Here is a 14862-nt window from a genome sequence, read left to right as displayed (position 1 = left end):
ATCGGCCTACACACGAGAGGATTTACAAGGAAAAAGAGCTCAAGGGGGTTATCCTAAGCACAAGAGGTCTTATAAGGAGAACAATGATTGAGAGGTTTGCCAAGGCACAAGAGGACTGATAATGCAAACACTGATTGAATGGAGTGGGCCTAAGCACAAGAGGTTTGATAAGGCTCATAGTGAATAAGGATTCGCCAAAGCACAAGAGGTCTAACAAGGAAAACAATGATTGAGTTTATTGATTAGGATTTCAAGACTAGATCACAAGGGAACTAATCCAAAGGATATCAAAGAGAGTGTGATTAGTGATCCACTGAGGATAAATGATTGAAATGCAATGGTGTTTCACTATTGCAGTGTTGAATGATGCTCGCTTGAAGAAAACTTGTTAATTGTACGATTCAAATTACACTAAGCTCTATGAGCAAAAGTGAATACCTTGAGCAACTGGGTCATTTGTCCCGTACGCAAGGATATCCTATACAAGGATATGAATTCTCCATTCTCATCATTCTTTGTTTCTTAAGGCTCATAGCGTGCAACTCGAATCAAAATTGACCAGTTACTGATAGGAGATCATATGTGTTGATCTTATTGATGCAATGTTACTTGTTGTAGAAGAAGACTTGACAATCATATAACTCGAATTGTGCTAAAGTCTATGAATAAAGGTGAATACGATGAGCAACTAGGTCATTCTTCCCGTACCCAAAGACATTCAGAATGAGGACAAGGATTCTTCATTCCCATTCCTTATTTATTTCTTAAGGCTCGTGCCACACAATCAGAATTATGCCCGTCAAGTGTTGATACCTTTGATGTGCTTGACAAGATATCCACTTTGTTAGCTATGCTTGACTGATGTTGACTTGAAGTCTTGATCTTGCATTTGAACCTTGAAGTGTTGAGCTCCTGAGATTCATCATATCCATAATAGCTTGAGCGTAATGATTACCATATAAAGTGATAAAGGGTCTTTTGATAACTTAAATAGGCTTGGGACTTTACAACACAACAAATGATTTGGTTGACCAAAGCGACCTTTGATCAACACTAAATCAGTGGGATTGAAATGAATAATTGAATTATGTATAATAATAACCTATTGAATTAATCAGCTAAGTAAGAATCAGAAAAATCTGATTGAGGCCCTAAACTAAGGGAACATACCTTAAAAATCAAGATTCTAAGCCTAAGGGCAAAACAGTCCAATCACAAACCATTAAAATGCAAATTCTAATTAAAATCAATTCTAAATTCTAAACAAATCTAATTATCTCTAATTCTAAAACTAATTAAAACTAATTTTCTAAAACTATTCAAAATTAGTGAATCCAATATTTCTAAAAAATCTAATTCCAAAATTAACCTAATCAATCTATTAGACTAATTAATTTCTAAAACTAAACTCTAAATCTAATTCTTCTAATCAAAACTAACCCCCAATCAAACTAATCAATACTAATTAACCTAAATCCTAAAATCTCTTAATAACCTAATTAAACTAAACTAAATATTAACTAATCAAAATTAAAAACTAATTACAAATTACACTAAGCAAGCAAAACCAAAAAAGAGATAAAAGATGGGCCTGGAGAGTGAGGGATTCAGATTGGGCTCAGAATGTGAAGCCTAAAGCATTTTTGCAAGGTGGATGAGGGCGTAAGCAGTATGTGAGGGGCCAATAGATACCTATCCAGGCCTTAGGCCCAAATGCGAATAGGTCAAGCCTCAAACCAGCGGCGAATACACCATCCCGCTCATAATGCAATGCACATCGATTTCATCATATTTCCATCTCCACGGTCGAACTCGAAGTGAGAAGGTGAAGAACGACGGTCGATGACAACATGAAACTCCACATCAAAGAACAATTAAGGAAGATTTCCTATCCGGAAACCACCAACATGAAACCGTCCTCTCAACTGATAAAAACAAAAGGTGCTTCGAAGAAAGTGAAGTCCACACCGAATGACAATTCGACTACACTGTCTCCTTCAAATTTTGAACATGTTGACAAAAATATTTCCCGACTAACCAACTCCAAAATCTCAAAAGAGTGTTTTCAAAGGAGCTCACATTAATAAACCACCTCCGACGTCGCCTCCGCCAAAGATTATATTCATCGATGAGATGTCGATTTTTATGCACAAATATATCGAACGGATCGTCAATATTGTGGGGGATGGTAATTGTGAATATCAAGTTGTTTCGATTTTACTCGGTAAAGGAGAATATAATCATACACTTATTCGACATCAACTTACCCAAGAGTTGAGGGCTCATAAAGAATCATTTTATGCACAAATAATGGAAATGACAAGGATGCCCTTCAGTTTGAATTTGGGAGAGAAACTTCTTTCTTCTTGTGGCGCCCGCCACAAAACCATGGCGCCCGCCATAAGAGTAAAATGTGACGCACAAATGGAGATACTTGGAGATGTGGTAGTTGAGGAGAAGTTGGACTATGACACGTCATGGCTGGACCCATGGCGCCAGCCACAGTGGGAGCCACAAGTGCAAAATGCTGATTTTTAGGCTTTTTAGCTCATTTTCACTCCTTTTCTCGATCGGGGTTCCGATTAGACTGAAAACCTGAAAACAAAGAAAAACATAGTAATAACATAACAAAATAACAATAAAACAACTAAAATGCATGCGAAATCGGAGTCGAAAATACGGTGAATTTCAGTGTCATCAAATTCTCCCACACTTAAACCCTTGCTTGTCCTCAAGTAAAACACTTAAAAGCTCAAAGAAGAAAAACTGGTGTCAACGAGTGATTCGGGCTAGAAAGGCTTCTAAGTTCAAGTCGGGGTGCAGTGGTAGGTACTAACTGAGTGAACTAAGGGTATCGTGATGACACTTATCCGCAGACACGGACATAAACTCCATTCCTATATTAACCAACCCATATTATCCCACAATACCTAGGCCTACCTCTTCATCTCTTTTTGGGTCCTTTTCATTCAGGTGCAATCACATTAAGCCCGTTATCCGTACATGTTTCATAGCAGAGTGACCTGTTAGTGATTCTGATCCTAAACATAGGGTTTCTGGCACATAAATCTGTGTAAACCCTTTTATTTGACCCAAATGCATTTGTGCGAGATCGGATAGTTATCCGCCCTACCGAGTTCAGCACCAGATACCTCTGAACCAACTAACAGCGGGTGAGTTTTTCTTTTTCTTTTTCTTTTGTAGCAAGTTTTTACAACTTTTTGGTTTAAATGACTTTGTGAGGGTCGCCTATACCGGAGTTGCCTTTTCTTTTCTTTTATGTATTTCACTGGATCATTCACTTATGTTCATCAGTCCCCTGCGTAGAGGATGCGTAGGCCGGAGCTGACTGCTAGAATAAACTATTGAGGACTATACTGAAATGATGATTAAGGCCATGGTATATAGGGTTTCGGGAGTGATTCCTATACTCATGAAGTCTATGGTGCTAAAACGATACTGATGTTTCAAAAAGTTCTCCCAAGTCACCATATCCCAACTCAAACCTATCTTAAAGCCCAAAAACTTTCAGAATAACACCGTTTTCTTTTGCAAAATTTTTTGGTAGGGCTAAAGGAATGGGGAGATTAGGATGTACTAAAGATACACTATACTGGTGACTCGTCGGACACATGCATTTTCTAAAACACTCTAACTAAAAGCAAAATAAAACAAAGTAAATAACTGAAAAGCAATAAAAATAAACAATCTAACTAAAAACAGCAAAGGAAAATAGAAAGCGATAAAATCTCCTCCCACACTTAAATCAAACATTGTTCCCAATAGTTTTAAATTAGATAAGGGAAGAGTGACATGTCATCCTACTGCTGACCACTGGTTCCTTCGCCATCCTGAGGTGGACGACGGGATCGGCTGCAACGACGGTCTCTCTGATCCATCCTGGCCTGTAAGGCATCCTGAGCAGTCCTCATCTCTCGAAGGTTGCTTAAAATGGAACCCTGAGTGGCCTCTATCAGCGCAGAATGTTGACGGTGGTAGTTCTGCTGACGGGCTTGCTCGTTTGTGATCGTAAGCAGGGACTGTACAACAGTCTCATAAGATCGATCTGTCCTCCGCTGCGATTCTTGCATGAAGCTCATGTTGCCCGCCAGTTGTTGCTGAATGGTAGAGAGTAGGTCATCACGCCTTTGCTCTCTAGCCATGTGGTCGCGCCACATCTCCTCTGTAATATAGAAGCCAGGAGCAGAACCTGCAAAAGAAGAAGATGGTGCGGTGTGTGGGGGTGAAGGGTGATGGGGGGACACATGAGGTACGAGAGATTGCTCTCTCCGATCAAACTCTTCATCAGTGTCGTGTCCCTCCTCATCAGGAACATTAGGAGGAAGTGAACCCAAAACAGGTGGAGCATCTAAAACATAGGTCTAATTCCTTTCATTACGTACATCAGTACGTCTAGTGCATGGTAAGACAACAGATGAGATAGCTATACCATGAATCATAAGCACATAACCTCCCTCTCTTCTCAATCGGCACAATTTCATATCTCTTAGAGACTTTAAGTTGATTGTGCGAGGAGCTAAGGGATCTAAGGTAGCTGTCTCATTGTTCAGGTTAAGAGCCCGAGAAATAGACGTAATGAGTCCTCCAAAAACAATAGGACCCGCTTTATTAAGAGTTAAAGCCATATGAGCAATCATAAACGGGACCAAATTAATTCTCCTATTTGTGAGGCTTCCTTGTAAAAATAGAAGCTCCCGAGCATTGACCTTGTTTGGATTCTCCCGGCCAAACATAGTACATGCCAACAAATATCTAAAAACTCTGATGGTCGGGTTATGGATGGTCGAGGCAAGAATTCCTTCAAAAGAATTTATTGAAGTGTTAGACAATCTCTGCCAGAAGGAAAACACCTCGACCGACCAATCCGAATCCAAAGGGGTCTCACAAATAGCACCTTCCCCATGAGGAATTCCTAACAGACCTGCTAGTTCGTTGGTACTAAATTCATACTCAACAACAAACATTCTAAATCGAACAGTACCAACTGTGCTAGCAATGTTAGGACTGACAATATAAATTAAAGAGCTTAAAAACTTGATTGTCAATCGCTCAAAGGTAGGCTCTCTGTTTGAAAAGGTAGTGTGCAAGCCTAAAATATCTAATAAATGAAAAATTCTATGGTAGATACCCAAAGTGTAAAGACAATTATCATCCACGTACCTTGTTGGGAGAATTTCCGGATTTTGCAACCTTTCGATAATCTTTCTTTGTCTATCCCCCGGTTTCCCTTCGCGAAGGATAAATCTGTTGAACTCCATTATTTAGCTCTTGGAATGTGATGAAGAAGATGAAGATGGGTTTTTATAGAGGTGAGATTTTTATGAATATTGACGGATGAAAATGAAAATGGAAGTTGGGAAGGTGATTTGTATGGTGAGAAGATGAGAAATGTGGGAGCTTTTATGGGGTTCAAGAGCGTTTTTGTAAGGTAAAAAAATGGGTTTTGGAGGTTGGAAAGGTTAAAAATGGTGGAATAAGTGAGTCTGCCCCGAGCTTTTACAGACGCTGTGGCGGGCGCCACAATGGCCATGGCGGGTGCCACAAGGGTAATTTCAGTTGGGCCGAATTTTTACTCATTTGGCATGGGCCTCTCCATTCTCTTTTTGGTTGGGGGTCCGGATAGCATTTTCATTGCTTTTCCTAATGAAATAAGGCTTGCACAATTTTATAAAAATAAAATTTAAACATTAGACTAATAAATAATTAATTAATTAATATATTTAGACTATAGTAAATATAAAGGGAATAAACACACATAATATATATATATATATATATATATATATATATATATATATATATATATATATATATATATATATATATATATATATATATATATATATATATATATGGAAATATCAATGTGCTGACATAGTTAGGAAATATACCAAATGCAGTAATATAAAATAAGTTAGGGAAATGCGAAAAGAAATAATATAAGCATAAATAAGACAAAATAAACGAGATGGTAAACTCAAATAGCAGGGGGCTCTTCTGCCTGACTGGATCCACGAAGTACGGCTATCTCCTGACGAAGCTCTGCTATCTCCTGGTACAAACAATCAGCCTCAGTAGCATGTGTGAGATCGGATACCGCCATCTGTAAGGTAAGGTCAGCCACCTCCTGCCTAAGCCCGACAATCTCTCTACGACACTCGGCAATCTGCGTGCGGATGTCTGGGGTCTGCAAAGATAAATTATTAGAGAGCATAGTAATCCTGGGTGAAGGTGGTGTAGGGGTATACTCAGCAACATGTGGGGATCTAGGCTCCTCGATAGTCTCTCCATGACCCTCCAAAGCATAACTCCAGTTAGTTGGGTCATGAACACTGGTCATCATCGGATCTGGCAGTGTAAAATAGTGTATCGTCTCGTTATCAATCAGCAATCTGAACTGTCTGGGATTGAAAGAGGATCTCCTCATCAATCCTCTGGTCAAGCAGAAATCGATATCCATAGTAGTGTATCCACAGAAAGTCCTGAGATGGAGTAGCTTGCGGGATAGACCTAAGGCAATGGCAATCTATGTGACGATCTCTCCTACATGAATAACTCCTTCGGATGATCTGGCAACACTGCTAAGGTCGCACAGCAGAAAGTTCCCACATGCCACAGGGCGAGACTGGGATGCAAAAAATAACAGAAATATCTCCTCCTCACTCAACAGAGTCTCAGTATCTGGTCTTCCAAGGAAAGAGTGTGCTAGTATCATCTGGAAGTACCTCATAGCAGGGTTGTGGATAGCCTGGGACAACTGAGTAGAAGGATCCTGACTCCCTCCACCAGAGATATCGGTCCAAAATTTCTCCACTTCCTTACCCAGAAAGTATCCCATCGGTGTCTCAGGGATAGCGTCGGGGGTAGTCTGAAAACCTAATAAGTCACCGAACTCCTTCTGGCTGAAAGAGTACTCAATCCCGAATAGCCTGAAAACAGCATGTCCATCTGGTCCTGAGTAAGGATCATAATCAAACGAACTGAGGAACTCCTAAGTCAAGTTCCTGTAGGTGTTGCTCAGGTCATCAGCAAATTCATCCCATTGGAGTTGGTGGCACAGGAATCTGATGCTCGACTCAATGCCTAGGGCTTCCATGCAATCCTGGTCTGGATAGCGTGTAGGGGCCATAGGGCGCTGGTAGGGAGCTATGCAACTCTCCCTCTGGGCGTCATCTCTGAAAGCTACGTGCATGTCATCAAAGTTCTGCATCCTGCAAAGGTTAGGGAAAAAGGATCCTGAAAACACAAACATTGCAAATGATATTTAGTCCTGACGAAAATATGATTAAAAATAAAATAAAGTAAATAAATGCAAAAAAGTAAAAAAAGATAAGAAAACCGTGGGTTGCCTCCCAAGCAGCGCTTGTTTAACGTCATTAGCTTGACGATCAGAATTTATACACCTGTCGTAGGAATCGGTGGATCTGTCAGAGTGTGGCTGGAGTAGTCTGCTGGAATGTCTCCTCCTTCGTAGAGCTTCAGTCTTTGCCCATTCACAATGAATGGACTACAGGTTTAGTTCTTGATTTCTACAACTTCGGATCTCAGAATCTTAGATACTTTGAAAGGGCCAGTCCATCTTGAACGCAGCTTCCCAAGGAAAAGTCGTAACCTAGAGTTGAACAGGAGAACAGGGTCGCCTATATTGAAATCTTTCTTCACAATTCTTTTGTCATGCCAAGCTTTTGTTCTCTCTTTGTATATTTTGGCATTCTCGTAGGCAGATTGCCTGAGTTCTTCCAGTTTGTGGATGTCAAGGATACGTTTTTTGCCAGCGGTCAGGTAATCCAAATTCAAAGTTTTAATGGCCCAATAGGCCTTATGCTCTAATTCAAAAGGTAAATGACAGGATTTTCCATAGACTAGTTGGTAGGGAGTTGTTCTTATAAGGGTTTTGAAAGCGGTTCTGTAGGCCCATAATGCTTCTTGGAGCTTCTGAGACCAGTCTCTTCTAGATATAGAAACAGTTTTTTCTAGAATTTGTTTTATCTCCCTATTAGATACTTCTACTTGGCCACTAGTCTGTGGGTGGTATGGTGTTGCTACTCTATGCCTAACTCCATATTTGCTTAAAAGTTTATCAAATATTCTCGATATGAAGTGTGATCCTCCATCGCTTATGACTAAACGAGGTGTTCCAAATCTGGGGAATATGTAGTTTTTAAATAACTTGATCACCACTCTAGTGTCGTTTGTGGGTGCTGTTATAGCTTCAATCCACTTAGACACTTAGTCCACAGCTACTAAGATATACTTGTTTCCTAAGGATGGTGGGAAAGGTCCCATGAAATCTATACCCCAAACATCGAAGAGTTCTACTTCTTGAATGTTTCTTAGAGGCATTTTGTCACGTCTTGAAATATTTCCCGTGCATTGGCATCTATCACATTTGACAATGCAAGCATGGACATCGCGCCACATGGTAGGCCAGAATAGGCCAACTTGAAGAATCTTGGCGTATGTCTTAGAGGTGCTCGCATGTCCACCATAGGGTGCAGAGTGACAATGCTCAATTATACTTTTTACCTCCTATTCTGGAACACAACGGCGAAAAATTCTGTCTTTACCCCTTTTGAAAAGGAGCGGTTCGTCCCAATAAAAGTTTCTCACATCGTTGAAAAACTTCTTCTTGCGGTGGTAGTCAAGATCAGGGGGTATGATATCAACATCTAGGTAATTAACAAAGTCTGCATACCATGGCACGTTACTTACTGCTAAGGATTTTTGGAAGTGCTCATGAGGGCCTAGGCTATCGTCTTCAATGGTTTCTAGTTTAGCTATCAGTCTATCATAGGCAAAATCATCGTTTATGGGTACTAAGTCTGGTTTCAGATGTTCTAGCCTAGAAAGGTGATCAGCTACTACATTTTCAGTGCCCTTTTTATCTCTGATATCTAAATCAAACTCTTGTAGTAACAGAATCCATCGGAGTAACATGGGCTTGGCATCTTTTTTACTTAGTAGGTAACGAATGGCAACATGATCGGTGTAAACTATAATTTTGGCTCCTACTAGATAAGATCTAAATTTGTCTATAGCAAAAACTACAGCTAGTAGTTCCTTTTCAGTTGTTACATAGTTAAGTTGGGCAGCGTCTAGGGTTCTACTGGCATAATAAATCGCATGTAAGTTTTTATCTTTCCTTTGTCCTAGAATGGCTCCAACGGCATAATCACTAGCGTCGCACATTATCTTAAAAGGTTCTGACCAATCAGGGGGTTGCATGATGGGTGCTGAAATCAACGCTAGTTTTAAAAGATTAAATGCTTCATTACATTTTCCATCGAAAATGAATTCAGCATCTTTCATTAAAAGGCCAGTTAAAGGCTTAGTTATTTTGGAGAAGTCCTTGATAAAACGCCGGTAGAATCCAACATGTTCAAGGAAACTTCGGACTTCTTTGATAGTTTTGGGTGGTTTTAGGTTCCCTATGACTTCTATCTTAGCTCTATCTACCTCTATACCTTTTTCGGAAACTATATGTCCTAAAACAATCCCTTCGGTGACCATGAAATGACACTTTTCCCAGTTTAGCACAAGGTTCACCTCCACGCATCTCTCCAGGATTTTCTCAAGGTTAGCAAGACAATTGTGGAAATCAAATCCGCAAACCGAGAAATCATCCATAAATACTTCCATGATACCATCTAGGTAATCTGCAAAGATTGACATCATGCAGCGTTGGAAAGTAGCTGGGGCATTACAGAGGTCGAATGGCATTCGTCTGTAGGCAAAAGTCCCATAAGGGCATGTAAAGGTAGTTTTTTCTTGATCTTTGGGGTGGATAGGTATTTGGAAGAATCCAGAGTATCCATCTAGATAGCAGAAGTAAGAGTGTCTGGCTAGACGCTCCAACATCTGGTCTATAAGTGGTAAAGGGAAATGATCCTTCCTAGTTGCTTTATTTAACTTTCTATAGTCTATGCACATCCGCCATCCTCCTTCTATCTGTTTTGCTACATGTTCGCCTTTATCGTTTTGCACGACTGTGATGTCTCCCTTTTTAGGTACTACATGCACATGTCTCACCCACTTACTATCCGAGATCTGATAGATTATACCTGCCTCAAGTAACTTAAGAACTTCCTTTTTAACAACATCACTCATTATAGGGTTTATTCTTCTCTGATGTTCTCTAGAGGGCTTTGAATCTTCTTCGAGCGAAATCTGATGCATGCATACGGATGGGCTTATACCTTTCAGGTCAGAGATATTATATCCTAAGGCTGAGGGATATCTTCATAAAACATCTAAGAGTTGGTCTGTTTCCTCTTGGCTCAAGGTAGCACTGACTATAACTGGACGGTTCATCTCTTCATCGAGGAACTCATATCTCAAGTTCTTAGGCAGTTCCTTAAGTTCTAAGGTTGGTTTATTAGGGCATGGCATAGGATCTGGGGTAAGGGATAAACATCCGTAAAGGTTATCATCGATGTAGGGCTTCCTAAAGTCATCATCTTCCAGTATGAGAGTTGATGGCAACTTAATTGTTTTTATGATTTCTTCTTGTTCTATTTCCCTAACGCATTCATCAATGATATCTATGGCATAACATGCGTCTCCCATCACAGGTTCCATAAGAAATTTTAAAAGTATAAATTCTATTTTCTCATCACCTACCTCAAAGGTCAACTTTCCTCTCTTGACATCTATTATGGCTCCTGCAGTTGATAAGAATGGTCTACCTAGAAGGATTGGTATATCATTTTCCTTTTTAATGTCCATGACAACAAAATCAGTAGGGATAAATAACTGACCTATCCTAACAGGGACATCTTCTAATATGCCTATCGGATACTTAACAGATCTATCGGCTAACTGAAGTGACATCTTAGTAGGCTGTAATTCTCCTAAGTTTAACCTCTCACAAACTGCTAAAGGCATTAAGCTCACACTAGCTCCTAAGTCTAGAAAAGCTTTTTCGATGACATGACTTCCCAAAAGACAGGGAATGGAGAAATTTCCAAGATCTTTATCCTTTTTTGCTAACTTATTCTCGAAAATAGAATTGCATTCCAAGGGCTTCGGATCGCCGAGTCTACGTTTGTTGGTAAGGATGTCTTTGAGAAGCTTTGCATAAGAAGGTATTTGGGTGATGGCTTCTGTGAAAGAGATTTCTACGTGAAGTTTTTCTATAACCTTAATAAATTTCTGATACTGGTTATTGATCTGGGTTTGTTTGAGTCTTTGCGGATATGGTATCGGTGGTTTGTATGGCGGGGGTGGTACATAAGTTTTGTCTTTAGGCTCTTCTCCTTTTTCTTGACCTTCCTGTTTTTCAGATTCCTCTAGTTCCTTCACTTCGTCTGTGGGTTCGGTATATTCCTTAGAAGTTTTGGGTTCACTCAATCTTGGGTTTGGTGGCTCATCATAAGCGTTCCCACTTCGTAGGGTAATGGCATTGGCTTGTCCTCTCGGATCCATTTGGGGTTGTACAGGGAACTGTCCTATAGGCGTAGTCTGGGGGGCTTGGTTTAAAGCTACCTGAGAGATCTGGGTTTCAAGCATCTTGGTGTGAGTAACTATTTGGTCAACCTTGGTTCCTAACTGGGTAATCAGTTCGTTAACGTGAATGTTTTGGTTCATGAACTCTTTGTTTTGTTGGGTTTGAGTAGTGATAAAATTTTCCATAATTTTCTCAAGGCTCGGCTTTGGTGGCACAGGTTGCATAGGTTGGTTTGGTCTTAGGGCTTGGTAACCTGGTTGTCTCAGAGGTGCAGTATTTTGGATAGGGTTATTGTTCTTATAGGAGAAGTTCGGATGATTCCTCCATCCAGGGTTATAGGTGTTTGAATATGGGTTCCCTTGGGTGTAGTTCACTTGCTCAGAGTGGGTTTCGTTTAAGAGACTGCATTCTGCAGATTGGTGTCCTTTGGTTCCACATATCTCACAATCCAACGAAACTGCAGCTGCAGTATTCGGGTTTATGCACATATGCTCGACGTTGAGGGCCAACGCGTCCATTTTAGCTTGCATCATGTCTATAGAGCTTAATTCATGTACTCCTCATTGGGCTTCCTTCTTCTCAACTGTCGCTCGTTCAACTCCCCATGATTGATGGTTTTGAGCCATATCTTCGATGAGGGCACTAGCTTCAAGATAAGGTTTGTTCATCAGCGCACCGCCTGCGGCAGCGTCGATGGTCATCTTAGTGTTATAGTGAAGTCCATTATAAAAGGTCTAAATGATTAACCAATTTTCTAAGCCATGATGCGGGCATGCTCTTAACAGCTCTTTATATCTCTCCCAAGCTTCGAACAACGATTCTCCTTGGTTCTGGGTAAATCTGGTTATGTGCTTTTGAAGAACGGCGGTCTTACTTGGGGGAAAGTATCTAGCACGGAATACTTTTCTAAGGTTGTCCCAAGTTGTAATGGAATTGGGTGGAAGGGAATCTAACCATGATAGGGCTTTATCTCTGAGGGAGAAAGGGAATAATCTTAAACGGATTGCCTCAGGAGAAGCTCCATTGGTTTTAAAAGTGTCTTCTAATTGGAGAAAGATTTTTAAATGTTGGTTCGGGTTCTCAGTAGCGAGACCTGCGAGTTGCCTTTGTTGCACTAGTTGCAACAGGGAGGGTTTAAGTTCGAAATTATTAGCTGGGATGGTTGGGTTTACTATACTAGAACTAGGTTCTTCATTGGATGGTTTGGCGAAATCCTTAAGAGGTCTTTGGTTTTGATCTTCGGCCATAGCTCTCCTAATTCTATGGAAAAATAAACGTGCGCGAACGTAACGTTCAGGTTCCGCCAGAGGGTATACTAAGCTTCCGGTGCTGCGAGTTCTTCGCATTGACCGGCAGGTAACAACCTACGTCTAAACGATATAACAACAGAGTACGAAAGTTGACGAAATTGTTCCCCGACAACGGCGCCAAAAACTTGATGAGTGCTTTTCGCAAGTATACGAACGCGTCAGAGTAATATAAAAGATTGTCGAATCCACAGAGACCAAGTGTCAATCTATCGTTATCTATTGTTACGGTGTTTATCTAAGGTAATCGAAATAGGGGTTTTTAGAGTGCACAATGAAAAATTAAGTATTAAATAAAGTTCAATTAATAAAGACAAGTTCGAATGTAATTCACATAATCAATTAATAATCCAAGTACTTGCTAATAGAATTACTTATGGGCAGTGTTTCCTACTTTAAAAAGAACCAATTTAACGGGAACTGTCGCTTTCGCGTATTCAGAACCGAGTTGTACTCCCTAATCAAACCCTCTTATTGTCACTTATAAAAAGGCGCGCATTGCGTTAGAGTAGTAAACCTATTTTTAAGAAATATAGTATCTTGACTAAGTTGAAAAGTATTTTGACCTGGATTTCTTAACCAAAAGAGGTTCTTACGAACCAGACTCTAAACTTATAAACGCGTCCGAAAATAGTTTTAAAATCACTTTTCTTTTTAAGTTAAAAACTCCTAATGGACTAAACAAAGCGCTTTCGCTGTATTTGAAATAGTTAAAAACAACTAAGTTTAAAAAGACGTTGGACGACTTTCGATCTTACCCAACGGAAATTAAGTGCGGGAAAACTTAAGTTGAAAGACAAAACAACCCTTAAGTGTTTCTACGAACAATTGTACGGATTATCGGTTCAATTACGATCCTTACATTCTAACCTTTATAGGTTTAGCTAGACATGGTAAAGTAAAGGTGCATTTTAATTTAAATAAAAGTAGTGCGAGTGCGGAAAGTAAATAAAAGTAGTGTGAGTGCGGAAAGTAAATAAAAGTAGTGCGAGTGCGGAAAATAAATAAAAGTAGTGCGAGTGCGGAAAATAAACGAAAGTAGTGCGAGTGCGAGAAATAAATGAAGGTAAAGGCAGTGCGGGAAAGTAAAGTAGACAAAGGTAAAGCAATAAAAACCTGCTCCAATCGGAGGGTTGAATAAAGTGCGAAACGGAAATGAAAATGGCGGCAGGATTAACTTCCTTCCAAAGTGCTCAAAACTCGATTACAGACTCGATTACACAGTGTGGCAACACTCCGATGTGAAGCGATTACCACTTTTACAATACTGAATATATGCCTAGTTGTAATTAAGTTTTATCTAAGTTTGGATCCTGAAACAAATGAAATCGAGTCTCTATTTATAAGCAAGGAAAATAATGGAAATGACAAGGATGCCCTTCAGTTTGAATTTGGGAGGGAAACTTCTTTCTTCTTGTGGCGCCCGCCACAACACCAAGGCGCCCGCCACAAGATTAAAGTGTGGCGCCCAAATGGAGATAGTGGGAGATGTGGAAGTTGAGGAGAAGTTGGACTATGACACGTCATGGCTGGACCCATGACGCCAACCACAGTGGGAGCCACAAGTGCAAAATGCAGATTTTTAGGTTTTTTAGCTCATTTTCACTCATTTTCTCGACCGGGACTCCGATTAGACTGAAAACCTGAAAACAAAGAAAAATATAGTAATAACATAACAAAATAACAATAAAACAACTAAAATGCATGCGAAATCGGAGTCGAAAATACGGTGAATTTCAGTGTCATCAATCATACACACGGTTGTATGAAAAGAAAGAACACTTCGATAAATTTATGAGTCTCTTGTTCCTTACCTTAGTGGAACGATTTCGGAGACAAAATGGACGCGATTCCCTGAAATGGGTCATCTAATAGCATGTGGGTATCATAGAGTGTGTGTTGACCTGACTCACTACAGATATTAGGTCTATGTGAAATATGTTTTTTCGAAATCAAGATCGGTCGAAGATATTTTGATAATGTTGAAGTGTCCACCTAAATATTGAAGTGTAATGTTGCATTTTATGTTGAACTCATCTATGTAATCCTAATTTTATTTTCTGAATCTTAATTTCAATTTGAAAAATT

At 39.9% G+C, this 14862-nt stretch overlaps 1 pseudogene; it reads left to right on the top strand.

The window, feature by feature from the left end:
• The first annotated feature begins 12223 nt into the window (after positions 1-12223).
• On the top strand, positions 12224-12321 carry LOC127089428 (uncharacterized; annotated as a pseudogene).
• Positions 12322-14862: the final 2541 nt, after the last annotated feature.

This window comes from Lathyrus oleraceus, chromosome 5, assembly GCF_024323335.1.
Source record: "Lathyrus oleraceus cultivar Zhongwan6 chromosome 5, CAAS_Psat_ZW6_1.0, whole genome shotgun sequence".
Lineage (NCBI taxonomy): Eukaryota > Viridiplantae > Streptophyta > Magnoliopsida > Fabales > Fabaceae > Lathyrus > Lathyrus oleraceus.
Note: the sequence above shows the minus strand (reverse complement) of the source record. Positions and strands in the feature narration are given on the sequence as shown.